This window comes from Hippopotamus amphibius, chromosome 12, assembly GCF_030028045.1.
Source record: "Hippopotamus amphibius kiboko isolate mHipAmp2 chromosome 12, mHipAmp2.hap2, whole genome shotgun sequence".
Classification (NCBI taxonomy): domain Eukaryota; kingdom Metazoa; phylum Chordata; class Mammalia; order Artiodactyla; family Hippopotamidae; genus Hippopotamus; species Hippopotamus amphibius.
In genome coordinates this window covers 21,938,586-21,964,749 of record NC_080197.1, presented here as the reverse complement: position 1 = coordinate 21,964,749, position 26,164 = coordinate 21,938,586, and the positions used below count along the sequence as shown (strand labels likewise).

General features: G+C 47.6%; 1 protein-coding gene, 1 long non-coding RNA gene and 2 other non-coding genes across 11 annotated transcripts in view; all 4 read left to right on the top strand.

The window, feature by feature from the left end:
* Nucleotides 1–488: 488 nt before the first annotated feature.
* On the top strand, nt 489–6,986 carry LOC130832450 (uncharacterized). 3 transcript variants are annotated; one of them, XR_009048286.1, is made up of 6 exons: nt 489–1,053; nt 1,654–1,789; nt 3,328–3,461; nt 4,825–4,897; nt 6,421–6,514; nt 6,601–6,986. It is a non-coding gene; the product is annotated as an uncharacterized LOC130832450 (long non-coding RNA). The 3 variants fall into 3 exon arrangements; XR_009048284.1 differs by lacking the exon at nt 3,328–3,461 and having other exon boundaries at nt 535–1,053; XR_009048285.1 differs by lacking the exon at nt 3,328–3,461 and having other exon boundaries at nt 1,044–1,168.
* LOC130834197 (small nucleolar RNA SNORA71) lies at nt 2,337–2,469 on the top strand. The gene has a single exon (XR_009048590.1). It is a non-coding gene; the product is annotated as a small nucleolar RNA SNORA71 (small nucleolar RNA).
* On the top strand, nt 5,561–5,694 carry LOC130834195 (small nucleolar RNA SNORA71). The gene has a single exon (XR_009048588.1). It is a non-coding gene; the product is annotated as a small nucleolar RNA SNORA71 (small nucleolar RNA).
* Nucleotides 6,987–19,209: 12,223 nt separating the features above from the next.
* RALGAPB (Ral GTPase activating protein non-catalytic subunit beta) overlaps nt 19,210–26,164 on the top strand; it is an 87,967-nt gene continuing 81,012 nt past the window's right edge. For 5 of the 6 annotated variants that reach the window (XM_057701527.1, XM_057701526.1, XM_057701528.1 and 2 more), the window contains exon 1: nt 19,210–19,460. The gene's annotated coding sequence lies outside the window, so the exon portion shown is untranslated. Of the gene's footprint in view, nt 19,461–23,283; nt 23,385–26,164 lie in introns of all 6 variants that reach the window. The other variant, XM_057701525.1, reaches the window with a different exon arrangement.

Here is a 26,164-nt window from a genome sequence, read left to right as displayed (position 1 = left end):
AAATATCGTTCTCTAACTTTTTACTCTATGCTCTAACTGCACAAAGTCCCTTTTCTTATTCTTAAAGTTGCTTAGTTATGTTTCTTTAAATATGGTTATGCTCATTTTCTGCCATTTTGGTTTCTACTCATTGTTTTATTGATTTTACTTTATTAGGATCATTTCAATTGTTCTCTTCCTCATTTTTTTTAAGTCCTCAGGAACCAACAGCAGACTGAGATATATGGAATTTTTCTTACATTTTGGAATCAAGTTGAGTCCCTCTCCCATTGCAACAATGAGAATTTCCTTCTTCTCTTATATGAACATTTGGAGATTCATCTATTATAGGCCATGCACTGAGATGCCTTATCCAGTTTCTAACTTCTTCACATCCCAACACATGTATCCACTCTCTCATCCTTCTCCCACATCAGCTTCTGAGTCTTCCTCTCTTTTCTGAACATCTTCCCATTCCCCTTTTGTTTGAGTCCTTCAAAACCCTGCTAAGGCACACCACATCCAAGAGCCACCTTAATTTGGAAATGGATTGAAGTATGACTCCACTCATAATTCCATAACTAGCCTCCCAGGTCCTTTAGGATCCATGCTCTCACACTGGAGATAGAAAATTAAGGAAGAAAGTATACTTTTCCAGCGTGGGTCCCATGCCCAAGCCTTTGTCAGAAGAGGGCAGGACACCATAATTGACATTTACAACACGACGGAATTCAATAGGAAAAGTGAATGCTACAAGACAATCGGGGAGAAGGAGTAGACACGTCAAAACTACAGCCATTTAATATTCAGACGGATGGTTGGGAAGATGGAAGGATGCTTGGATACTTGGCAGGCCCGAGTTTCAGCTCCGGTCCACGAGGGGGCGCGAAGAGCCAGCTTGCGCGGGTTCCGCCCGGGGGGAACCGCCGCTCTAGCCCTCAGCCGCACCTCAACTGCATTTCCGGCGGCGTGTACCGGATGGAGGGCGGATCCTGCATCCGAGTCGCCGGGAACTGTGCAGCACCACCTCACATCGTCTCCTTTGACCTGCAGTCGGCAGTTCCGGCGCCCCGGGTGAGTCACTGCGGGGCAGCGCTGCCCAGAGGCCCCCGGTGGCCGGTGCTCCGTCCTCTTGCCCCGGACAGCAGGGGAAACTGAGGCCCGAGGGAGCGGGGAGGGCCGGCCACAGGTCAGCTCCGAGCCCAGGTCCACTCCCGGTTCTGAGCCCGACAAAAGGGTCTCGGGTCACCGCGCCACGAGCGGGTGCCGCCTCGGAGCGTCGGGTCCCCGGCCTCACCCGCCCCGTGGGGAGGTGTGTGCCCGCCGATGGCGAGAGGCCGGTCGGGTGACGCAGGTGCCCGAGGTCCCGCAGGGGGTCGTGCGGAGCCCGTGTGAACCGGGCCCCAGGGGGCACCAGGGCCCCTGGTTCACTGCCCATCCCCTCCGACTCCAGCGTTTCATCCCCAAAGCCGCTCGTCGGTTGCCGGCCAGATACACTCGTGACCGTTAGCCGGTTTCCCCTCCGTAACCTCGAAGGGAAGGTGTTAAAAAACCTCCATTTTTGGATAGATCAGCTTTCGACTGAGGACGCCCCCAGGGTCCCCGAGGGGCAGAGTCTGGCCTCTTCTCCTCCCGCTTTGCACTGAAGCCCTTCCGCGCGCTTTCCCTGGCCAGGCCCTGCGCCGATGAAGACCCTCTCTCGGACGGCTTTGCGGGCCCTGCCTCTGGCAGCGCCCCCTCCTCTCCGGCAGGACCCCGACCCGCTGCCTGCCGCGCCCTTACTGTGTCCGGGGTCGGAGCCGTCCCCTGGGTAAGTGCCGCAGCTCCTGAGGGCCTTGACCTGGGACTGTGGCCTTCCTGGGCCACCGCAGAGGGGTGGTCCTGGGGCTCCGGGGGGTTCCGGGAACTGCCTTGCAAAGCCCTTGTGCAGGAGGGTGGGGCTGGGTGTGGTGGCCAGAAAGGCCTGCGTTGAGATCCTGACTCAGCTCCTGTGTTAGCCGTGGAGCCTTGGGTGGGTTACTTCCTTCTCCTGAGCTTTCCTGTCCTTCAAGGGGGCAAGGCAAACGCTCTGGGAGGGCAGAGGCCTGGCCTGTGTTTTTCTGTGTTTTTGACCCCACAGTGCCTGACACGTAGTAGGTACTTAGTTGGTATTTGCAGGGTGGATGAATAATTGAGGCATTTGTACTAGAAGTTGGTCTTCCCGTGGCCTCTCTTGATGAGGGGAGATGGAAGCTTTCCATGAAGTGAGGATAGCGGTTGGGGTCCTGGGCTTGGCTGGGCAGCTTTCCCCTGCCTGGGCGGAGAGCCGACTGCTAACGTGGGCTCCTCTGCCTGGCTCCCCTCCTACCCTTTCTTGCCCCTGCATTGGAAAGTGATGGTGGGCTGCCCATGCCCTGGTCATTGATGGTGCAGGGAAAGAATTGCTGAAAGCGTTTCCCCGTGTTTGGAGGGTTCACTCCTGTCCCTTCCAAACTCTAGAGCTGTCACACACCTCCTCCCTCCCACCTCCTGGCACCTGGTGTTCAGCTTATTGAGTGCTCCCTATGCGAGGCTCAGTGCTAGTTGCTGAGAAGATTTTTAAAAAGGAAGATAAAGCATGGGCTGTGTCTAGGAGCTATGGGCTGGCTGTAGAGCCACTGTTTGGGTAATGTTCACCAAGGGCTTCCCTCCAGGAAGCCAGGTCTGCCTCTGCCCTCTCCCCTTTCCAGGTCCTGAGTCCAGCATGTTTCCTGGTGTGATGTAGTATGGGAAGTGGCTTGATGTGAGAAGAGGGCACCAATCATACTTTTTCGAAATTGTTGGTTTTCTTGTCTTTTTGCCTCTCTCTGCTCTGATCTCAAGGTCAGTGTCTGAGTCTTGCTTCTGTAGGCTTAGTGTCTGGCAGGCGTCTGGTGCTTAGTAGCTGTGGAACAAGTGCCCAGTAGGAGAGAAGAAAAGCATCTCGGTGAGGTGGCATGGCCCATCATGTCATGGAGAATCAGGGAAGGACTGCTTGTGAACCAGCCAGCCAGGAGAGAGGCAGGGGCACTTCTTGTGGTTCCTTTTCTTGGAGTTGTTCTTCCTGTTGACCAGTATTTATGCATTGGGGGCCCCTTGGCATGAGACAGAGCCCATTCCATCAAGGGAGACTTTCCCCATGGCCTGCAGTTACGGTGGCAGGAACCAGAGCAGTGATGCAGTTGGACAAGGCTTAAACAGACACCAGACCTCACCTCCGAAGGCAGCCTGAGGTGCCTTTACCTCTCGCGCTGCCCCCTCCCCCACCCCCTGGGGTCAACGCCAGGCCAGGCACTGCCTGTCAGGTGCCGCACGCTCCCACACCTATCCTGGACTTTCTATCCTGTTCAGGATCCAGCTTCCTGAACCTGTACAATGTCATCAGAGTTTGCACAAAAGGTGACGTGAACAGCCCTCCCTGTCTCAGATGCAGATGAGCCGTTGTCGCACATGGAGCAGTGAACTTCCGTCCTGCTCATGAGAAGGTGGTACGGCTCGTGGGTTGGTAACAACAGCCCCCCTTTACAAAACAGCTCGCTGCTGTTCTGGGCACTCTGCCTGGGCTTCCCAGGACATGCTGTCACCAAGTTGCTCATCCAGGGCGTCTCGGTGGTTGCAGAGGAGGCAGCACGTGCAGAGGGGCCCTTGAGAGGTGTCCGCATCCTGTCAAGAAGTGGCTGCACTGGGCAATGTTGAAGTGAGCTCTGTCCCCTGGAGATCTGGGGCTTTGCCTCTTGTAAGGTACACGCAGGTACCCCAGGGTGATATAGTCTGGGAAGTAGCTAGAGAAGAGACAAGGACAGCTTCATCCTGGCCCTCAGCTTTACCCTCTCTGGGGCCTTTGGGAACACACCTGGTTCTTCTTTACATGCTTGCTTCTGAGGGCCCTTGGGGAGCCCTTCCTCAAACTGTTGTGTTGGCAGCAAAGTGTGTGCATGGAAATGGGGAAAGGATTTTGGCACATCTACCTCCCCCTAACTTTGGGACTTTCTCATATGGCTGTTTTCATCCTCCAGAAAGCAGGACTACAATGAGGCCATTTGTCTTCGGATCATGTAGTCCCTGTGTCCTTTACAACCTAAGAGCTCCGTCGCTTTTCTTTCAGAGGTGTCCTCCCTTTGTCTCTCCCTTCTGGGCCATGTGGAAGGCTTTTTTGCAGGATTAGAAGCAGATACTGGGTCCTTTTGCACCATTGGGCTGACTGCTCTGGGCCTCTGCCATTGGCCTCCTTTTTCAGCAGGCCCTCTGTCCTTTCCTGCCCCTGCACTTGGAAGCAGTCACGGGCTGCCTGTGGCCTGCGCATTGGTAGTGCAGGCAGGGGGGACGTGATAGGGTTGTCCCGCATTTGGAGGCTCCACATCCTCAGCATCCAGCTGGGAGCTTTCCACACTCCTGCTGCTCCCCTGCGCACAGCTTGGGCCTCCAGGGCCTCGGGGACTGTTGTGCGTGCATTAGTGTCACTGTTGGGGTGTTTGCTTCCTGCCCCTGCTGTTGGGAACCAGGCTCTGTGTGTGGCTTAAGTTCCCTCTGATGCCGTCACTGTCAGTCGGCCATGGTACGTTCCTGTAAACCTGGCAATGGCATCCTTTTCCGCCCGTCATTAGTCAGTTACACATTAATCAGCATTGGCCACCCTGCTGTAGACCATCCTGGTCTCCCTCTTTAGAGTTAACTCCTGTTTTTTGTATGAGGAAATAGCATATCTGTTCAGGAAACAGTAACAGCCAACACGTGTGGAACATTTACTGTCTGATAACTCTTGAGCTCAGCCCTTACCTGGTGCCTGCCATGCCCTGCTGTGAGCAGGGGCAAGTTGGGTGCTCAGCCTTCGCTTCTTGTCTGTTGTAGATGAGTCCACTGTGTGCAGAGGTGTCATGGAAGTGGTCACGTGAGGAGCGTTCTAGACCCCAGTGTCCTTGAGGTAAGGTCTCCGGTCCATTCTCTAGATTGTTGGGTCCTCACATCCGGTGGTCATGTGTGTGCGCCCAGGGGCATGGGGTGAAGATGTAGGGGAGCCGAGAGGTGAGATGAAGGCAAGCATCCACGAGGCCTCACATCTGCTCACCACCCCAGCCCTGGGCAGCCTGGGTCACATCTGGCCCTTCACTGTCTTCAGCGGCTGCTGCTGGGGTGGAGCCTCTCGAGTCCCACTAGTCAATGAGGGTTCTGTAGTGTCTGCCCTCCTTCCCTGGAGTGGGGGCAGAAGCATGTTGTGTTGGAAAGTGGGTGGACCTGGGCATCAGAGATTCCTCCCCTCTGGGCTTGAGTCCCCTTCTGCCACCATCTCAGTTAGTGTCCTGTTCATAACCTTGTGTTTTTTGTTTGAAAAATCGAAGCTATGTTAGCGGTGACATTGTGGTCGTTCTTAAGACCACGATTCCTGTAATTTCCAGCTGTACTATTTTCCCAGTGTCTTTGCCCAAAGTGACTTCTCCTTGATTCCCCTTGGGAGCAAGATTCTTTTGGGCTTTCACAGGAAAGAATGGCCACTCCGTGCTTGGCTGAGTGGTTTTCTCAGACCCTGTCTATCCTGTAGGCCACTGGCATGCGCTTCTCTTCCCAGAGTTCTCTCTGCCTTGTACGCACCTGCATTCAAAAGTGACCATGGGCTGTCCGTGCTCTGGTCGTTGATAATGCAGGGAGAGGAATTGTGGAAAGCAATTTCCCGTGTTTGGAGGGTCCACACCTGTCCCTTTCAAATGCTGGCGCTTTCACACACTCCTGCTTCTCTCCAGCCTGCGCTTTCCGCCCTCGGGGACTGGGGGCTGCTGTGTGACAAGCAGTGACAGGAGACTTCCAAGCTTGGCCTGTCTCAGATTGGCCTCCCGTTACCAGAGCCAAGCTGTGTCCGTGTCAGGTTTAGATACTTTAGGGGGTGTGAGGAGCCGGGAAGAGTTACGCACGATGTCGGGTGGTGTAGAGTGGTTGCCGTAAGCTTCTCAAAGGGAAGCAGCTTGTTGGAGGCGGTAGCCGTGAGCAGGCCTTTGCAGGCATGGGGTGTGATAGGCCACAGGAAGGTCTTTGAGGGGAGGGGAGGCACACGAGGATGATCTGAGGCTGGGGTGAGCGTGAGCACTGGGAGTCAGGTGTGCGGGCAGGTAATGACAGTCTGGGGGGACAGCTGCTGGGGTGGCTGTCCCCACTCCTGACCCAGGGTGGTGGGGCCAATGGGGAGGAGCTCCTGAGAGCAGGCTCTCCAGCCACCTCTCTGCTAATTACTACATTTGCTCTGTTGCCCTGAGAAGGCCCATTTTTAAAAGACAGTATGCATCTTGACTCTTCTCTGGGATCTTTGAGGTTCCTTTTTGAGCCAAGTTTGGTGTGAAAAAATGCTGCAGCTCATCCCTGACTACTTGGGGGCATTCTCACGCATGTCAGCTTGGAGAAGAGGTAACGTTGGTCCTGGTCCTGACCTCCTGCCTTGTGGCCTCCTCATCTCTCTAGGGGTGCTGCCTTGGAGGAAGCCTCAAGCGGTGGAGGCTCTGGCCTCTCAGGATGGTGACCTGGGTTCCAGCTCCCCTGGAGGGGCCTCCTCATAGTGAGTTACTGCCGAAGGGCTAAGTCGGCTTGTGGTTCTGAGATGGAAATTCCAAGCTGCTGGCCTCATCTGATTTCCTTCTTTAGGTTGTTTTGGGGCTGATCACGGATGCTGGCGTAGCAGAGGGAAGAGGGGTGTTGCTGCATGAACGTCACCGACCTTTTCCTGTTACCTCAGCACAGTATGGAAGGACTTGGCCCTTGTGAGCAGGGCAGAGGAAAAGTCCTAGCACTCTGGGGACTTGGGATTCAGAACTGGAGGCCTTCGGCTGTCTCTGCCCCTCCCCAGCAGGTGCCACAGAGCACCGTGGACCCAGAAGACTGCTTCCCTTCCGTCAGGACCAGGTCATCCAGTGGCCTCTGTGTCCCCCGTCTGCTTCTGGTGTAACTTTTTAGAAACAAGAGCTCCTGTTGGAGTCATCTGTACTGGGCATCTTGTCCTCTCACCCACTTCAATAAATCTTAAAACTGCCTTGCCACTTTTTTTGTTGTTTTCTTTTTTTAATCCTTGCCTCCATGTGCACAGCTGGCTGTAGAGACAGTGGGTCACAGGGGCAGGTCTTCCAGTTTTCACTCACTGAGACTTTGCACTTAGCACACTCCTGAGGCCTAACCTAGGGATGGGGGATGGGATGTAGGATTACCATGGGGTCGGGCAACCCCAAGTGCCTCTAGGGGCTCAGGTTTAGGAGAGGAGGGAATTGTTAGCATTGCAAGAGAGGATGAGTGTGCGGTGGTCGTAGAGACAGAGTGGGGCTGAAGTCCTTGAGGAGGGCAGAAGAGCCCTGGGTTCTGGGGGTGAAAGTACACGGGGTGCATTTAGGGAGATGGTTTGGAGCTGGGGTGGGAGTGAGGTGGGAGAACTCTGGGGGTGTGGTGGGCAAAGGCCAGGTGTTGGGGTTACTGTTACAGTAACAATAACAGCAGTGGTGTGCTTCACCACCCTGTGGGTATGTGGTACTCTGCAAGGGAACTCTCCCAAAGGCTGTGGTGGGAAGGGAGGAGTTTGCTGTCCATTCTTTCCAGTGACATTGAATCACCTTGACTGGGGAGCACCGTAGGACAGCCACGCTACCGTGTAAGTTTCCTGACCACACTGCCCTTTTCCTGCCCTGCGTGCCTTCCATTTCGGAGCTCTCCTGACTCAGCTTGTGTCACTTCCTGCAGGAAGCCTTCACTGGCTAAACCTCCACCCAGACTGGATTCCCTGCACTTCCTTTCATTCATATCAAGTGTCAATTTTGGGTAGGCATAGTTCTAGGAAATGGTAAATAAAAGAAGGCAAGAGAGCAAAAACCCCTGCCTTTATGGTGCTTCCATGTTAGAGGACAGAGACCTACCATAAAGTATTGAAATGTCTAGAGAAGGACTAAGAGAAAAAATAATCAAGCAGAGAAACAGGACAGGAAGGCGGTGGCAGGGCGGGGCGGGTCATGACCTTTTGAATCTGTAGGTGGAGAAGGCCTCTGCGAGGAGCTGTGATTTGAGTAGCGTGAGGGGCGCTCACCTCTGGGCGTTCGTGGCAGCCTGTGTGGCCTCCATTACAGCACGGACCAGGGATGGGAGGAACCTTTCCTCTGGGATACCAGGCCCAGGGAACTGGGGGAACGAGAGGTGTCTGAGGCCTCGGCAGGGCTGCGGCTGATTAGCAACGGCTGCCACATGGTGAGGGCGGCAGCCAGGTCAAGTTGGGATTAGCTGGTCAGACCAGGCTGTGTGTGTCTTGAGGGCAGGCTCTACACTGTGAGCTCTGCAGCCCCCTCGCCCCACCGCCCCAACCACAGCTCGGCAGACTCAGTGCCATCACCCAAGGGCAAGCCTAACCCATGACCTTGGTCTAGGACCAAGAACAGTGCTAACCAAGCCAGGTACGTTTTCCTCTTGGGGAGTTCTTAGTGTGTCAAGAGCCTGAGTAATTGGTTGCAGAAACAAAAACAGGAACAAATGGAAGAATTAAGTCTCTTTAACAGCAGAGTCCAGAGGCGCAGAGTATGGAGCTCCTGTTGTAGGCAAGAGAACCATTTCTAGAATTCTTACAGGGAGAGGATGAGATTCCAATTTCCAAACCATGTTTGTGCTCCACAAGGCCTGGCTGTGGAGTCTAAGCAGCACTTGCTGCAAGGCCTGGGGTTCAGTTTTCCCTGAATTTTTATAAGGTGTGGCCAAGTAACCAAAATTCCCATCTTCCTTTTCTTTCTAAGAGATGTTACATTCACCATCACTGTACCGTTACTAGGGGGAGCTAAGTGAGTCTCTCTCGTAACAGCCTACAGGGTATTACTTAATCAGTGTAGCGGCTGACATGGACGCAGAGCTCAATCTGCATTAAGGACGAGGGTTGAAGCCCGTGTTGGCCTTGACCATGGGTACCAGGAATAGTTCACTGAGACCCCTCTGCCCCCCGTGACTACAACTGCCATGTCACCAGGATACCTAACTCCTCCTGCATTAGGAAGCAACCTAGAGAAATTATTAAGAGCCCGTTGAATTCTGATGTCCCTCAATTGCTGTGGGGCCTGGAGCACATTCTTTTGCCTCCTTGAGCCTCAGTTTCTGGCTCTGTAGTTTGACCATCAGAGTAGGACCAACCACAAATAGTAATGATGAAATAAGATGATGCTTGTTAAATGTGTAACATAGTACCTGCCTCATAGTGAGTGCTCTGTACACATCGGCTATTTTTGCTTGATGAGCATGTCTAGCTTGTTGATAGTTAAAACGAACAAATATAAAATGTCATTATGACAGACTCATCTGTTAAGGTGACACCATGAATACTTACTTCTTTGCAAATCTGCAGACGTTCCCGTGGAGCCGGTGTTAATCATCCCTACCATTGATTGAACTTTTATTAAATTCCATGTGCTGTACCAAGTGAGCCTGTATATATCAATACTTCACTTAATCTTCACAACAACCCAGTGAAGTAGACTTAATTATCCTCCATTTTATAAATGAGGAAATCAAAACCCAGAGAAATGAAGAGACCTGTCTCCCAATGAGTGGTTCAGCTGGTTTTCCATTTCCTGGTGTATCAAGTAATGAAAAATGTTGCAGGCTGATTTCATAAATAGCACAAGCATACGAGGCTGTCAGATGCTTGTTTGTACTGGAAAACTGGAAATTAGGATATTTTACTATTTCCTCCATCTGTTTCAAATTATTGCCTATTATCCAGCCTTCCTAAAATAGTCCCCATCTCAATCACCAGTCTTGAGGACTGAACTTGTGAACCTGACATGTACGGAGGTGACAGGCATGTTTCAGCCAGTGCTAAAATACCAAGTGTGCATCTCATTATGGTTGTGTCTGAGGCAAGCGTCATCCTAGGCCTTCTAAGTTTGAGGAAACCTTTGCAGGGTATGACCAAGGTGGCCCAAGAACCAGGATTTGGGGACTTCCCTGGTGGTGCAGTGGTTAAGCCTCTGTGCTCCCAATGCAGGGGGCCCAGATTTGATCCCTCGTCAAGGAACTGGATCCCACATGCGAGCCCCAACCAGAAGTTCATATGCCATAGCTAAGTAGCCCGCAAACCGCAACTAAGGATCCTGTCTGCTGCAACTAAGACCCACACAACCAAATAAATAAATAAAATATTAAAAAAAAAAAAAGATACAGGATTAGAGTCAAGAAGAGCCATGATCCTATCAGCGATTTGGTGCCTGGTACCAGAGGCCCTAGTGAAGCAGCTGGTGAGAGTATATATAGTAGAATCAAGCCAGGAGAACGGAAAGCTGGGAGAATCGTTTATTTGTCCATGCAAAAAAGATTGGTTCAGCACTGCACTGAGAATCAGGATCTGCCCTCATGGGGATCACATACAGGTATATAGATAATAAGTTCTATTTGCAGGTATTTAGGGAACAGTCACTGTGTGTGGGCCTTGCTCTAAGCTGCACACACAACCCTGAGCAAAGCTGAGGAGGGGCCTCATGGGATGTACAGTCTAGAACAGCACTGTCCACTAGAAACCCACATGTGTAATTTTAAATCTTCCTAGTAGCTGCGTTAAAGAAATAAAAAGCAGATGAAATACATTTTAGTGATGTTTTATTTAATCCACTACATCAAAAAATATTGTCATTTCAATGTATAATCAATATAAAAATATTGAGATGTTTTATATTTTCCCCTCAAACTAAATCTTTGAAATCTGGTGTACATTTTATGCTTATAGCACATCTTGGTTATGCTTATAGCATGTGTGGCTGGTGGCTACTTTACTGGACAGCACAGATCTAGATGATGAGGGGTTCAAGGCTAATTCCGTGAAAGAAGGGTGTTGCAAGGATGCCTCCTTTACAGAAAGGCTGCTGCATCTTGTAGCAGCTTAAAGAAGCTGCTGCAGCCTGGGTTCCCCATCCCCTGCTAGCCCTCTTCCCCATCTTGGCAGAGCAGGGCCAGGTATATATCAGGTGTGCCGGATGGAATCCCTGCATCGTGTTCCAGAGTCTTCTGGAGGCTGGATGCCAAGTTCCCTAGTGCTCGCCCAGCATAAGCCCCGCCTCCTAGAGTTAACCTCAGTGTGCTGGGAGTGCATTCATTCAGTCAGTTACTACTTGGTAATTGAGCACCTACTAAGTACCAGCCTCGGTGCAAAGTAAGCACTGGGAACACACACCAGCGAACATAGACAGTTGACAGTCCCATCACGATAAACAAGTAACCCACAAATGAAGAAATCATTAAAAACTGTAAGAAATGCTATGGAGGACAAATGACAGGTGATGTGAGATTCAACAGGGCTGCCTGACCTCTTTGAGGGTCACAGAAGTTCTCCCGGAGGAAACAGAATTCACTGGGCAAAGGGGCAGTGGTCCACATGCAAAAGCAGCATGGGGAATGCAGGGAGGGGCTCTAAGACGGCCAGTGCAGAGCCTGGAATGGAGGGGAGAGTCCTGGCTTCAGAGTCACACAGACCTGGTCCAACCCAGCCGGAAACTTGGGTGACAAGTTTCAACCCGTCTGGGCCCCAGTTACCTCCTTTAGAGGGAAATGGTGAAGATTAAACAAAGCAATGTACGGAAACTCTTGATACAGCAGATGCCCTGTCTCACTGTTAAATTATTGACCTTTGTTATTATTTATTGAAGGTTCTTCTCCACCATATCAAGAAGATGGCCAAATTTTGTGTGTGTTTCCTTGTCTTGGGGACTTTGCGGTTGAAGGCTCCAAAGTAGAAGTGTTTGGAAAAGTGGAGACAGAAACCCCACCCCACCCCCATGCTCTAGTCTTCGGATTATAGGCTTGATTTTAATAGATATATCTCTTTCTCAAGCACATTTGGAGTATTTACAAAAAATGACCACATAATCTGCTGCAAAGCAAGTCTCAAATACCAACGCATCAGTATCACACAGACCATAATATGTGACTACAGCATAAAGACACATAAAAGCAAAACTTTAGACAATACTTAGACTTGAATGATAATGAAAACACTATATATCAAAACTTGTGGAATGCAGCTAAAACCTAAGGAGAAGTTTATAACTTCAAATGCTTTCATTGGGAATTTCCCTCCAGTGAAGGAAGCATGTGACTCATCACACAGGAGATTTACCTGCACTGACCAGTGTGGGCAGTTCAGAGGGTTTCTCCCCAATGTTCTAGTCTTGGGCACTCCTCCACGACTTTATCAAAACCCTGAGGGAATCAGAACCACAGGGAACCACTGAGATTGCGTGGCCCACCAATTCTGGAAAACAGAGGCACAGAACAGTTCCTATTCAATCCTACAAAGAAAAGGGATGAAGGGAACTATATTCAATATCCTGTGATAGGGACTCTCCTGGTGGCACAGTGGTTAAGAATCTGCCTGCCAATGCAGGGGACATGGGTTCAGTTCCTGGTCTGGGAAGATCCCACATGCCACAGAGCAAGTAAGCCCATGCGCCACAACTACTGAGCCTGCGCTTTAGAGCCCACGAGCCACAACTACTGAAGCCCACACACCTAGAGCCCCACCGCAACGAGAAGCTCGGACACCCCAACAAAGAGCAGCCCCTGCCTGCCGCAACAAGAGAAAGCCCATGTGCAGCAACGAAGACCCAATACAGCCAAAATAAATACACAGATTAATTTAAAAAAATAAAGTATAAGCTGGATTTTCATCGCCAGTGCACCCTCGCTAAAAGCCTGAGTTTTCCCCTTAACTTGCCCCAAATGGCCAGTTGTTAAGGTATTTCATGGAGGGTTTGTGGGCATTTTGTTTGTCCAGGTGGACTTTGCCTACCTAAGGGGGATTCCAGCAAACAGGGCAGCATGTTGAAGTTTCAGAATAAACAGTGACAGCCTTTGCTCCTGGCATTCAGACATCAGTCCACTCTCAGTGGCTTGTCTTTATTTGTTGGTCACTAAATTTATTTCCTGGTATTAAAAATAAAAGAGCAGGCACACTCCCTCCATGCAGGAGATGTAGGTGTGATTTGGACCTTTTGACTGGAGGAGATGATCTAGGGTGTGAGCAGCCACTCCAGTGGGGACCCAAGTTGGCAATTAAGACTGCCTGGAAAATGGTGCTTTTGAAAGTGAAGGAAGTGAGCTCAGAGGAGCTCAAGAGGCCTGTAGGGAGAAGAGGAGGATACCAGCCAAGGCAGCCCTAGCATGTGCAAGGCCTTGGCAAATATTTTTTGTACAGCACCTGTCTATATAAAAAATGTGCTTAGAAGTGTATTACAGAGGGGACTTTCCTGGTGGTCCAGTTGGCTAAGGCACTGGTCTCCCAATGCAGGGGGGGAGGGGGGGCCGAATTCGATCCCTGGTCAGGGAACTAGATCCCACATGCCTCAACTAAAAGATTCCACATGCTGCAACTAAGACTTGGAGCAGCCGAATAAATAAATAAATAATTTAAAAATGTATTACAGGGAATTCCCTGGAGGTCCAGTGGTTAGGACTCCGTGCCTTCACTGCCAAGGGCCCGGGTCCCATCCCTGGTTGAAGGAACTAAGATCCTGAAAGCCATGTAGTGTGGGGGGGAAAAAATTCATGGGCCCCATGTGGAGCATAGTGATTGAGTGATGTATTGATGGAGATTTAGATCATGGGTAGAGAAAAGGTGCTGAGATTTTGTTTCTTGTTCTATGGGTGTACGTGAAGATTCTTGGTAGTATCCAGACACCATCTCCTCCTCTTCAAGTCCAAGAACCATCTCTTCATGTTTAGTGTAAAATGTGCCATTCTTGCTTAATTCCCTATTTCCCCCTACAAAAAAACAGTATGCTGTTTGGAACCTGTTAATATTGAAGCAATATAGATCTTCTTAACTTCGTATTTAATACATTTCTTCACTTATATATTACACTACAATTCATACATTACTCATGAGGCTGCAGCATCCGTGGGTGGTGGTCCCTACATACTGACTTCCAAGGACTGTCAAAGATTTTTTTTTTTTGTGGCACACGGGCTTAGTTGCTCCGCGGCATGTGGGATCTTCCTGGAGCTGGGATCGAACCCGTGACCTCTGCATTGGCAGGCGGATTCTTAACCACTGCACCACCTAGGAAGCCCCTGTCAAAGATTTTTACTGTGCCTCCTTGATGAGAACTACAAAGACAAATCTTACCCATAGTATGCAGGAAGATGAGACTGATGAGTTATTTTCTGGTCATGTCAAATTTATCATTTGGAATATTGTTTCGTAAATGTGGAGCAATACATCTTTCAATCATATCTTGAACTCTTTAGGCCATAATCACTGCGTTCCTGAATTATAATTGCTTTCAATGCTGACCACACTCCCGCCTTCCACATACCACACCAGCGGGGAGCACAGGAAAGGGGCCTGTGAGCAAAGTGAGAAGAGCAGTCCCCCTCATACAAGATACATCTGTCCCTTGTTCTTCGTGGCTTAAGACAGATGAGAGCACCATGTCATCACATTGATTGGAAGCATGAAAGTACATCAATGGAAAGAACACATTAGCATTGCAGAGCAGCATCTCAAAAGTCCTTGGAAGAGATGGGCATGGCCGCTGCTACCAAAGGGAGTGAGGTGACCACCCCAGGAGCAAGCTGCGGAAGAGACTGCAGAACTCACAGAGTAAAGGACATTTGCTGCCCTTCTCTCCCATTGCCCAGCCTGCAGTAAGTCAGAGAGGCACTGTGGTCTGAACAGAGAGGTGCGAGTCAATGCCTGGGTCTGCGCTTGCAGCTCAAGCATCTGCAGTAGACTACTGGTAGCTCAGAATCCTTTTTTAAAAAAAAAATAAAAATAAAAAATAAATAAATAAATTTATTGGCTGCATTGGGTCTTCGTTGCTGTGCGCAGGCTTTCTCTAGTTGCACTGAGCAGGGGCTACTCTTTGTTGCCCTGTGCAGGTTTCTCATTGCAGTTGCTTCTCTTGTTGCGGAACACTGGTTCTAGGCACGTGGAGTTCAGTAGTTGTGGCACATGGGCTTAGTTGCTCCACGGTATGTGGGATCTTCCTGGACCAGGGCATGAACCCATGTCCCCTGCCTTGGCAGGCAGATTCTTAACCACTGTGTCACCAGGGAAGTCCTGATAGCTCAGAGTCTTAAACCCAGCCTGGTTTCAATGTGAGTGAGAGTCATCAAAATCAGCATATTAAAACCATTTTGGCAGCCCAATCTGGCATAAATTGGTGAAAGAACTACTGCATCAGATAGCAAGAGTGAATTCCTTGCTAGGCTGTCCTCTTGGAACCAGAACTGGCCATAAGGCTCCATGATGACTCCACAGACATGAGTCCTAGGGCATCTGGTCAACCCCACACATAAGTGAGGGGAGATGGGGGTAAGATAGAGGGTTGAAGAGTTCTTCAAAGAAAAGAAATGGAGAATGAGACCCACAGGGGATGGACGTGGTCTGGGACTGGGTAGTCATTCCTGGATGGCACCTCTGGTCAGTCCCTACCACTGAAGTGAGACTTAGAAAATTTCAAGGTAGACATTTCTGACTAACAGGATCCACATGGGGCCTGGTGTGGATTGGGAACCTGGCCAAGATGGCATTGTTGGCCTTGGAGGGGCACTTAGAAAATTTTGAAGAATACCAATCCAAAATGCAGTACTGCTTGAGGCACAGGGTCTGGGGCAGGGGACCTCTTACCTAAGTCTAATTATGGTTTTTACCTCTACCACTGGATATTATTCACTAAGACTTAACAGTCTAGCAAGAAACTAGGTTCAATGCTGAGCCAATGAATCCTCTATCCACCCACCCATCCATCCAACAAATGTTCGTTGAGCACCTACACTGTGTTCGTATTGCATTAGGTTCAGGAGAAACAGAAGTGGATCTTCCCAACCATTATCTGCACCAAGCTAGTTCTGCACAACCAAAAAAGGAAGAAAAGGAAAAAAAGGAAAAACAATTGGCTACAGACAACATACCTCTCATACATCTGTTCCGTTAACAACTTTTCTCAATTACGACTCTTCAAACCTGTTCAGTTACTAAGACTGCATACAATTTTCCCTGAAACTTAGTGGCTTAAAACAATGACAATATTTATTTTGCTCATGAATCTGCTATTTGGGCTGGGTTATCTTGTCTCTTCTCTGCTTGGTTTCAAGTGGGTTGGCTTGAAGCCCAGGGACTGGAATCACCTGAAGGCTTCCTCACTCACACATCCTGCCATTGATGTTGTCAGCTGAGACGCTGTCGCAGGTTGTCAGCTGGAACATCTTCACATGCTCCCTTTGTGTGATCTGAGCTTCCTCCCAGCATGGTGACTGGGTTCTGAGGGTGAGCATTGCAAAAGGGGGTAAGCCAGCTGGAAGCTGTATCCTCTTTATGACCTAGCCCCAGAAGTCACAAAGCATTACTTCTGTCCTATTGGCCAGAACAGTCACAGACACCAACCAGACTCAAGGGGAGGGAATATGGATCCCATCTCTCAGCGGGAAGCTGTTGGTTACACTGTAAGAAGATCTGGGGGATAGAGTATATAGTATATATTGGTGTGGTCAATTTAGGAAAAAAGTCTGACACAAAACGTTAATTCAACTGTTCCATTTTTTTTCCTTTTTCAAATGCAATGCCTTTTAATACACAGTAATTAAGTACACAATATAAGGTGATTATTTTGACATTACAGTTTCAGATGAAGACAATCCCCCAATTTATTCTTTTATAGTTAAAATTTACGATGTAGAACAAATTTGAGTTGTGCCCTGTTTGGAGAATCCAACTGTTTTATTCTGTATAGCACTTCATTTGTCTTTTGTGCATGCACACTTTCCCCATGTTTCAAAGGGTTTGATGTTTTTTTAAATTAATTAACTAATTAATTGGCTGCATTGGGTCTTTGTTGCTGCACGTGGGCTTTCTCTAGTTGCCGTGAGCGGGGGCTACTCTTCTTTGCAGTGTGAGGGCTTCTCATTGCAGTGGCTTCTCTTGTTATGGAGCACGGGCTCTAGGCACGTGGGCTTCAGTAGTTGCAGCACGTGGGCTCAGTAGCTGCGGCGCAGGGCCTTAGTTGCTCTGTGGCATGTGGGATCTTCCTGGACCAGGGATTGAACCCGTGTCCCCTGCATTGGCTGGCAGATTCTTAACCATGGCACCACCAGGGAAGTCCCTGTTTTGATGTTTAGTCTTAATTTTCCCTCAAAGTGTTTTGTGTGTTATAACTTTTTATGTTGGTTTAAGAGAAACCCTAAAATTTTTTTAAAAAATTGGTGAAGAAAAAGGTGCAGAAATATAATATCACCTTTAAAGAATGACTCATTTGCATCTTTCCTCCACCTCCCTCCCCCCACCCCCCAATATTAAATCTTGTCTTCTTGGTCAGTACATTAGTCCTTATACCTTACATTTTATGTAGAAGCCATACTCCTAGTTTAAAATTATTTGTTTATTGCATTGTTCCATTGCTATTTTTTTTTCTGTTAAAAATGTTTAGGTGTCTTGGGTTGGAATTGAACACCCATTTTTCCCATTAAAATTAATGGGAATATATATATTTTTCATTTATCAGCTTTTCACTTAGAGGCAGAATTTTCAGGAATGAATTAAAGTCACCAGGTGGGAGACAGATGTACTTTCATCATGTCCCCAAGAGCTCTGACAGCTTCCCAGTCCTCTGTCTGTCATTTTTCCAGTTCCCATCACTCATTGCTCTCCCAACTTGTCACCTCCATTATTAGCCCCTTACTTGTCTGATATATTACATGTTCCATCTTTATTATGCTAGGAATGACTCTGGTTGAAAGTAACAGGTAACTTGACAAACTGTGGTCTAAATAAGATCCCCCCCCATCCCCTCATAAAACAGGAAGGCAGTACAGAATTTGTGTAGCTGCTTGAGTATGTCCTAAAGTACCAGGCTTCTTTTGTCCTTTTATCTTACCTTCCTTAGCACCATCCTCCTCATAGTCTCAAGATGACTGCTGCATCTTCAGGTGCTGTGCCTCAGTTCCAAGCATGAAGTAGGGGAAGGGTGAAGGTCACAAACTTCTCCAAAGAGCTCCTTTTTATTCTGGAATGGAAGCTCTCCCTTGGGACTTCTGCCTACATCTTATAGGCCAGAGCTTTATCTTATTGCCACTCCTAGCTGCAAGGGAAGTTGGGAACTGTGTGCTTTGCTTTCCAGCCTCTGTAGTTTAGAAAGGCAAGGGCTAAGTGGTTGGAATAAATAACGAGAGCCTCTTACAACATTTGCCACACTGCACTTAATGGAAATGTATTGCTTTGATCCACAAAGAGTTCTGGATATGGCCTGCTCTTGTCCTGGAATATTCTTCTTTTTTCTCTTCTTTCCTTTAGTTACTTTCCTGGGTATGTATGTGTGTGTGCGGAAGAGGATAAAATTTTGAGGAAACACTCCTCTTTTATTTTTTTTCCATAAGGATACCAGTTCCCTTGTCATTCCTTCCTCCATGGTCTCTTCTAACTGAGGGTAAGGAGGAGGAGTCAGCATCTTCTTTGCTCCACTCTGCTCTTTTCAGACACGGTGACTTCAGCACTACTACCCTGATCCCTTTTCCGAATGTCAAGGACAGTCTCAAGGCCAGGTTCTCACTCCTCCTCTCTCTCAGCCCAAGTTTCCTCCTTTATACTCCCAAGGCACTTGAGCTGCATCTGTCTAATTATATTTATCAATTTCTTCGTTGAAGCTGAAACCAAATGATTAGAAGTGGTACTGTTGACGAAATGTGTGGTGCACTGTAGGTGCTCAAACTGCAATCTCTTGCTATTATTACTACTATTAATAATGTCTTATCGCCTATATCAGACTCAGCTCCTTAATGACAGATTCTGAATCTGATTCATCTTTGTAACCCACATCTGGCCTGGAATTGAGCATTGTTCATAATGCTATAAGGGGGCGGCGGGTAAAGGGCAACATTTCAAAGGAAGGGCGCTGCAATGGTGGGATGTGAGAAATTCCTAGAACCTGACTGCGAGCCAGAACCTTGCAGAGAAGACAATTCCTCCGTCCGCATCAAAAACAGGCTAAGTCCCGACTGTCTCCTAAGCAAGCAGGTGGACCGCCTCCACGCCTGTATTGCGATGAGGTAGGAGCATCCGTCACTTCACTCCTCCCGCTCCTTTAGATCCGGAGAGGGAGGCGGGACTATGCCCCGCGCGCGGCGATATGGGATAGCTGCGCACGCGCAGCGTCCAGCTCCGTGTCTTGGGAATTATTTGACGCTGCCGCTTCGGCCCCGCACGAACCTCTGATCAGGCGCGCCGCGCACGCGCAGTGGTCCACTCGGCTCGGGGAGTTATTTGACGCTGCCGCCCCTGGCAGTCGGAAGTTGCCTGAGCAGAGCCCAGCCGGCCGGCCCGACCGGCCTTCGTCGTCCCGGGGCGCCCTGGGAGAGTCGCTGACGGGTGGACGGAGCGACGGCCTGAGGACAGCCGGCTGGGGCAGCGAAAGCGCCGGGCCTATGGCGCGGGTGGCGTGAGGCGGAAGGCCGAGTGCGGCCGGCGGCGGCGCCCGCCCCAGCGATGCGGGCCCCGCCCGTCGCCTCAGGTAAGCGGGCGGCCCTCCCCGTCGCGGCCGGACCCTCCCCTCTCCTCCGCTCCGGGCGGTCCAGGGATGGCTAAGCCTTGTGTCCCTGCCCCGGTGGCTCCAAGGGCCCGGCCTTCGGAAGCGCATCTCATTTTGGAGGGGGGACCCATGGGGTCCGGGGGAGCTTGGCCCTGGAGTCGGCAGCTTCTGTCGGGTCTGTTCTAACCCGGGGTGGCCCTTGAGAGCTGCCCCGGCCGGGCGGAGCTCTTTCCTGGCAGCCTGGGGGAGGGGGCGGGTCTGGAGCCGAGCTAGACAACTCCGGCGAAGAATCGGATTCAGCAGCAGGGCTGGTCGAGTGGCTGCGCCCTGTGGGGACGATGCTGCCCATTGCACGGTGACTCTCGGAGGAGGAAGAGTTAATAAGAAGAACAAACAGCTAGCCCTTGTTAAGCGCTTACTATACGCCGGGCATTATGCCAGACCATTACGTTCACTCCTATTTAACTTAAGAACATCCCAGTAAGGGACAATGATTATCCCCATCTTACTGACTAGGCAAGTGAGGCCCTGAATGGTTAGGTGACTTCCTGGCCCAAGGTCATAGAGCTGGTAATTTTGACTCCAGATTCCAGTTCCTAACAATTAGGTCAGTGGCTCTCCAACTTCGCTGCACATATAAATCACCTGGGGCAGCTTATAAAGATTCCCGATGCCCAGGTAGCAGAGCCAGGCCAATTAAATCAGCGGGGGGGGGGGGGGCGGGGGGGTTGAGGTTGGTGGGAGAGGCCAGGTTGCAGTATTTCTTAAAGATCCCCCACATGAATTCAGTGTGCAGCAAAGTTTGGGAACTGCCACCGTAGATAATTCTGCATTTCAAGAAAACGTTTCAGTGTTTCTCCAGTTTAAGTGCGTAGGAGAATCTTCTGGGAGTTTGTTAAAAAGGCCCGTTCCACCGCAGAGATCTATCTTTTCATTAGGCCCACTGACTACTACACCTTGTGAAAGCCTGTTGGGATGGGAAGTAACTTTCTCTGGAGGATTTCTGAGTCAGCTGGACCTTTTAAACTGCATGCATCTCATGCAAAACTGTTAGTTTGCAATTTTACTGGATACACAGTACTCTTGGATGTAGTGTCTCTGATCTCTGGGTCCTGTTTGCATGTGCTGTCCTCTGCCTAGTCTATCCTCTATGCTTTCTCCCTGCTCCACCCAAACACACACACTTCTGCTCTCACACACATGCACGTAGCCTTTTCTTCCCGTCTCTGGCTGCATAACTCCTAACATTCCCAGCATTCACGCTGCCTCTGTCTGTGACCTCCACCCCTCACTCCCAACCACCTGGGGTCTCTCCTGTCTGCCCTTTAACATCATCATAATGGAATTTTACCAGTGGTTCTTCTGTGTTGTACTTCTGTCCCTTCTACTAGATTGTGAGTGACTCGAACCATGTTTTCTCACCTCTGTATTCCTCCCAGTGCTTTGACGCACAGACTCACAGAGGTTTTACTGAATGGAATGTTTGAGTCCCTTTTATGTCACCGACTGCATATTGCAAACAGATTCTTCTCTATTTCCATTTTTGTAAAAAGTGTTTTAATCTACAGAGCTTTGTTCTTTCTGCTTGAAAATACTCTAGTAAAGTTCATTAATTTTTCCATCCAGCAATTGAATAAACACGTTGAGTTCTTACCACTGGTGAGACACTAGGAAGGACTAACTGTGTACAGTCAACATTGGTTGACTTTTAATATCTAGTTTTATCACAATCAGATATAGTCAAGTCCTGTGGTGGAAACCTTTTTATTGCTCTTAGGCCTTTGTATATGTTTCCTACTAAACACTATGCTGTCCAAAGTAGTGTTTAGTTGTCATCCACTAGATGTTACTACTCTGTTGGTACTTGGTAAATGCTAGTAGATGGAAGTGCTGTTGGTAGTAGTTCATCCTGTTGCTAGGAGAGATGACTAAAGAAGTACTTTATAAGATTAAAACCTTGATGTCAGAGGAATTGACAAATTTCGTATATATTTATTGCAGACTGCCTAAACTGCTATTGCTCAACATATTTACAAATTATAAAGGAAGGCAGGCCGGTAATTCAGATTATGTTTGTTCTTGGCTGGTCTTAAAACCATGTAAGGTTTATAAAAGCAAGTGAGTGAATATGTACGTGAAGGTCATTATGAAAAGGTTTTCGGACAATAAAGGTTTTCTATAGCGGTGAAGTATGTGGACTGAATAAAAAACACATTTCACATAATGACATTCTTTACACTATACAGATTGTTATAGAAAGATTTTTCTTGGTTCAGTTTTGTACTGTTTTCTCAAATTTTAGGCTAAGGCTAATGTAGAAACTGATGGGATAATTTATGTTAAATTCAGATACTCAAGAAACTTGCCCTTGTTTCTCTGATAGATATGGGCAGAGTATCCAGTTCTGGCCTCAGCACGTGGAAGAAACTCAATCTTCAAGCCTGAGGTTTAAGTCTCTAGTTGATCCTCAAGAAAAGGTGAAAAACTGCACATGCTCAGTTAAAGACCAAAAGTGACTCTAAGCATGATAGCCTGAGACCTAGAAATGGGTTCTTTTTAATTTGAAGTGCCCATCAGTGTTAGCAGATATGTTCCCTGACGTGTGTAAAGGCCTTTTCGATAGAAGACATGATTTTCTTTGGTGCAAGATGATTCAACATTTTAGAATTAAGGTACATGGAGTTTAAGTCTGAGTTTTATAGATGAAGAAAGTAAGTAACTTGCCCACTATGTGGTTGGCTGTAGCACATCTAAGACTAGAATACAGATCTCCTTCCTCTGGATGTAGTATCCCCTTCCACTCTCATGCCCCTCATGTGAGAGGATGTCTTGTTTCTTGGGGCAGGGGTGTGTGTGTGTGTGTGTGTGTGTGTGTGTGTGTTTGTGTGTTGGGAATGGGGGAAGTGGACAGAGTAGTCTGCTATTTTTGAGATATTAAGTTAGATATATAATAAGTACTTGTATGACATGTATTTTGCTATGTGAACTGGGGAAATTAAGATAAATGAGACAGTCCCTTTCCTTCAAGAATCTATAGGGTTGTAATATCTAGTCAGTGTTGTAGTAAAAGTAAAAGTATAGTATCTAAGGCAGCTGTGTCAAATAGAAATTTCTGCAGTGATGGAACTGTTCTGTATCTGCACTGTCCAGTATGGTAGCCACTAGCCACATGTACTATTGAGGACTTGAAATGTGACTAGTGTAGCTAAGGAACTGAACTTGTAACTTAAATTTAAGTAACATGTGGTTATGGCTACTGTATAAGAGCAAGTCTGAGGCATAAAAGATGAGAACTGTGTGGTGTGGTGGGGGCAGGCGAGGTATTCATATTTTTTTTTGGATAGACTAGCAAAAACTACCCGTTTTCACTTTTGGGGAGGAATGCAGGCAGAACCTGTCTCCCTTTCTTGTAATTCAGGTGTTTGATAGGAAGCCTAACAGTTAGAATCTGGTACACAGGTGAATACATTCCTTTTTGGCCAAGCCTGATTGATATTTGCCTTAGGGGTCAATAGGACTGCAGCAGAAACATGAAGTATGTTCCTTTGCCTTTATTAGCTGTAAAAGTTATATGGATGACCTTGAATGCACTTATTCACCTTAAAACTCAGCATTTATTTACTCAGTTCATTTATTCAGTGTTTTGGCACCCTATACCCTATTTTTCCTAAGAGAAACAAGGCATGCCTGATAGTGTGTACCTTGCATTTGTATAACTCAAAGTATGTTGACTTACGTTGCTTTATTTGATTTTTCTCCCCAGTCACTTTAGCTAGGTACTGCAGGTATTCTCCCAATTTTACAGGTGATGAAACTATGACAAAGAAATGCCAAGTGACTTGTCCAAGGTCCTATGGTGGGGTGCAGTCAGAACAAAAGAAGGAGCATTGGACTTCGAGGCAAGAGGTGCAGTTTCTTGTCCCAGCTCTTTTGTTACTTAATGTGACCCTGAACAAGTTGTAGCAGCTAGTGACATCTTCTTACTTAACTTTGTAGGCTTGTTATTGAACTGAAACGAAGTAACACATGAAAGCTCTTTGAAAGTGATCAATTATAATTATACAGAGGTACATTGTTATCAAGCAAGATCTGTAATAGTTTTTCTATTGTGGGATGCTGCCTTCCTAACGCCTCATGTCAGTTATCATGTTGAATGTTACTGTATCATGGGTTTATTCACCATGGTTTCTCCTGTCTTCTTCACTGTGAAACTCTCTCTTGGGCAGCCGTTGTATCCTATTCATACCTGCCTCCCTACATATCAGGACAATACCTGACATACAGCAGGTGTTTAATAAATGTATGTTCAATGAAATGACTGATGTACAAATTTACAAAGTTAAAAAATTGTTCTCTGTAATTAGATTTGAAGCTTCTTGGGAACAAGGATGATGCTTATTCATTATTATAGTCCCCGTGCTTAGTGTACAGAAGGCATGTGATAAATATTGGCTGAGTCAATTGATGTAATTACTGCCAAGCTGTGGTCTTAGTGTGTCTACCACTGTATTGATCATTTTGGTAATTTGTCAATTAGACCAAACCTTCATGTTACTCTGTGGTATTACCTATAAAGCCATAAGCTGTTACCCAGCACACAGTGATCTGATAATAGAAACAGCCAGAGATTACCTAGCAAATGGATGCATATAGAGTTGGAAAGAAGATCCGTCTTCAGAGGAGCACTGTCATCTTCTTTGCCTTCCTCCTATCATATTTACTTCTGCAGTATTTTCTTTTTAATATTTATTTTTGGCTGCATTAGGTTTTAGCTGAGGTGTGTGGGCTTTTTGTTGTGTGTGGGCTTCTCTCTAGTTGTGGCGCTCAGGCTCCAGAGCACATGGGCTCTGTAGTTGTGGGGCATGGGCTTAGTAGTTGCGGCGGGCACAGGCTTTGTTGTGTGTTTAATGGCTACATTATAATATACAGAGTTAATATGCCCTAATTATGAAGGCATTTGGACAGTTAAATTATGATCACTTTCCCATCGTATGTACAAATACTACAGTGAATGTCTTGTGAATTTTTCTATTGAGTTGTTTTATGAGGATACATTAAATGGTATTACTGGGTCAAAGCAGCTGATATCACTATATCTCCCACTATGTATTGGCAGAACATTCATGCTATCTTCAGGTGAATGGTCAGAAAAATGGCAGCAGCCTGAGGTGTCTTATAAGTGTGTCAATTTATTGACAGGATAGAGCTGCAAGCAGTTCCATGGCAAGTGGACTAGGCAATCAAGGCCCAACAGGTTTTGCCATGGTGCTGTCCTGAGAGGTTGATGCAGATATGAACATCTTTGCCCAGGAGGACCTAGGATGTGAAGCAATTCTGGTTCCTGAAACTACAGATGTTCTCTGAGATCTCCAGGTTGCTTTGGACAGCCTGCGCTGCAGCAGCAAGAGGGGGATCTTATTTGTGTGTTTAAGAGCAGGCTGGCCCCTGACAAAACTGGTCCCAACAGGACTTAACCCTGCCAACTCTGTCACATTACACTCTGCCCTCATCTTTTTTTTCCCCCCAACAGCAACAGACATGACACAAAATGAAGCAATAGGACCCTAATCGGGTGATAAGCCCAGACCCTGGAGCAGGGGTGGGTTGGGGTGACTTTCAGGGCAGCAATGGCGCATTCATAGTGCATGCCTCCCTATGTCCCTCCGTGAGAATCATGCTGAATTCAGTTACCCAGACTAGCATATGCCTTCATCTTTAATCTGAGGCATAAATTGACCCACAGATGAGTTCTTTTTAGCTTACATCCTGTTTTGTTTTGTTTTTTAAACTTGAGTTAGTTGCCAACATTTAAAGAGTAGACTTCGCAGAGATGTCCAGATTTTCTGTGTCTCTTGAAAAATTGGATTATATGGCAACACTGGGTCCACATTCCTTCAAAGTAATAGTTGGGTAGGGCTGAGTAGTGACTGTGTCCTTTAAAGAGAACCTTCATTCTCTAATTTGCCACAGTGCCCACCCTACCCACTTCACTACTTATTGTGTGTTTGGTTTCCTAGACTGGAGGTTTTCATCCTTCCCAGACCTAATATTGGTAATGACCACTTCACTATCTTGAAATTAACATATAACATATAACCTACCAACACACAGAATTTTAAAAAACTGTGCAACTAACAATAGCAAATGAAAACGATAAATTACTATCCTTCCAATAAAATTGATATTTCGGTAAAAATGCTCAGGTACAGCTATACTAGAGGACATAGCAAAGTGGTCAGATGCTTGTGTCTACTTATAATTTGATAAGTAAGATAGTAATGGCACTTTATTTTTGACGTTTTGAAATAAGGTCTAAGTAAGTAGTATGTAGTTCTTGTGATTGAGTTCCTGACAGCAGTGTGTGGTATTAGCAACTCAGATACCACAAATGGTATGGCATTTGATGATGTGATTGTTCTGAAATGGTGCGCAATGCTTGGTATGATAAGATTCTAAACATAAAAAAGTTGAATCTTTCCTCAGTTTGCATGGTTAATTGTGTTATTGGAAAATTCAGTATATATTAAAATAGCAAAATTATTTTATATGTATGTGTAAAATGAAGTTAGATTTTTAGGTTTAGACAGTTAAGAGCAGAATGATTTTCTGGTAGACATTAGAAAGTCAGGTGAAATGCAGCATAATTATTCATTGTGCAGGACTGTCGCCTGTATTACAAGATGTCT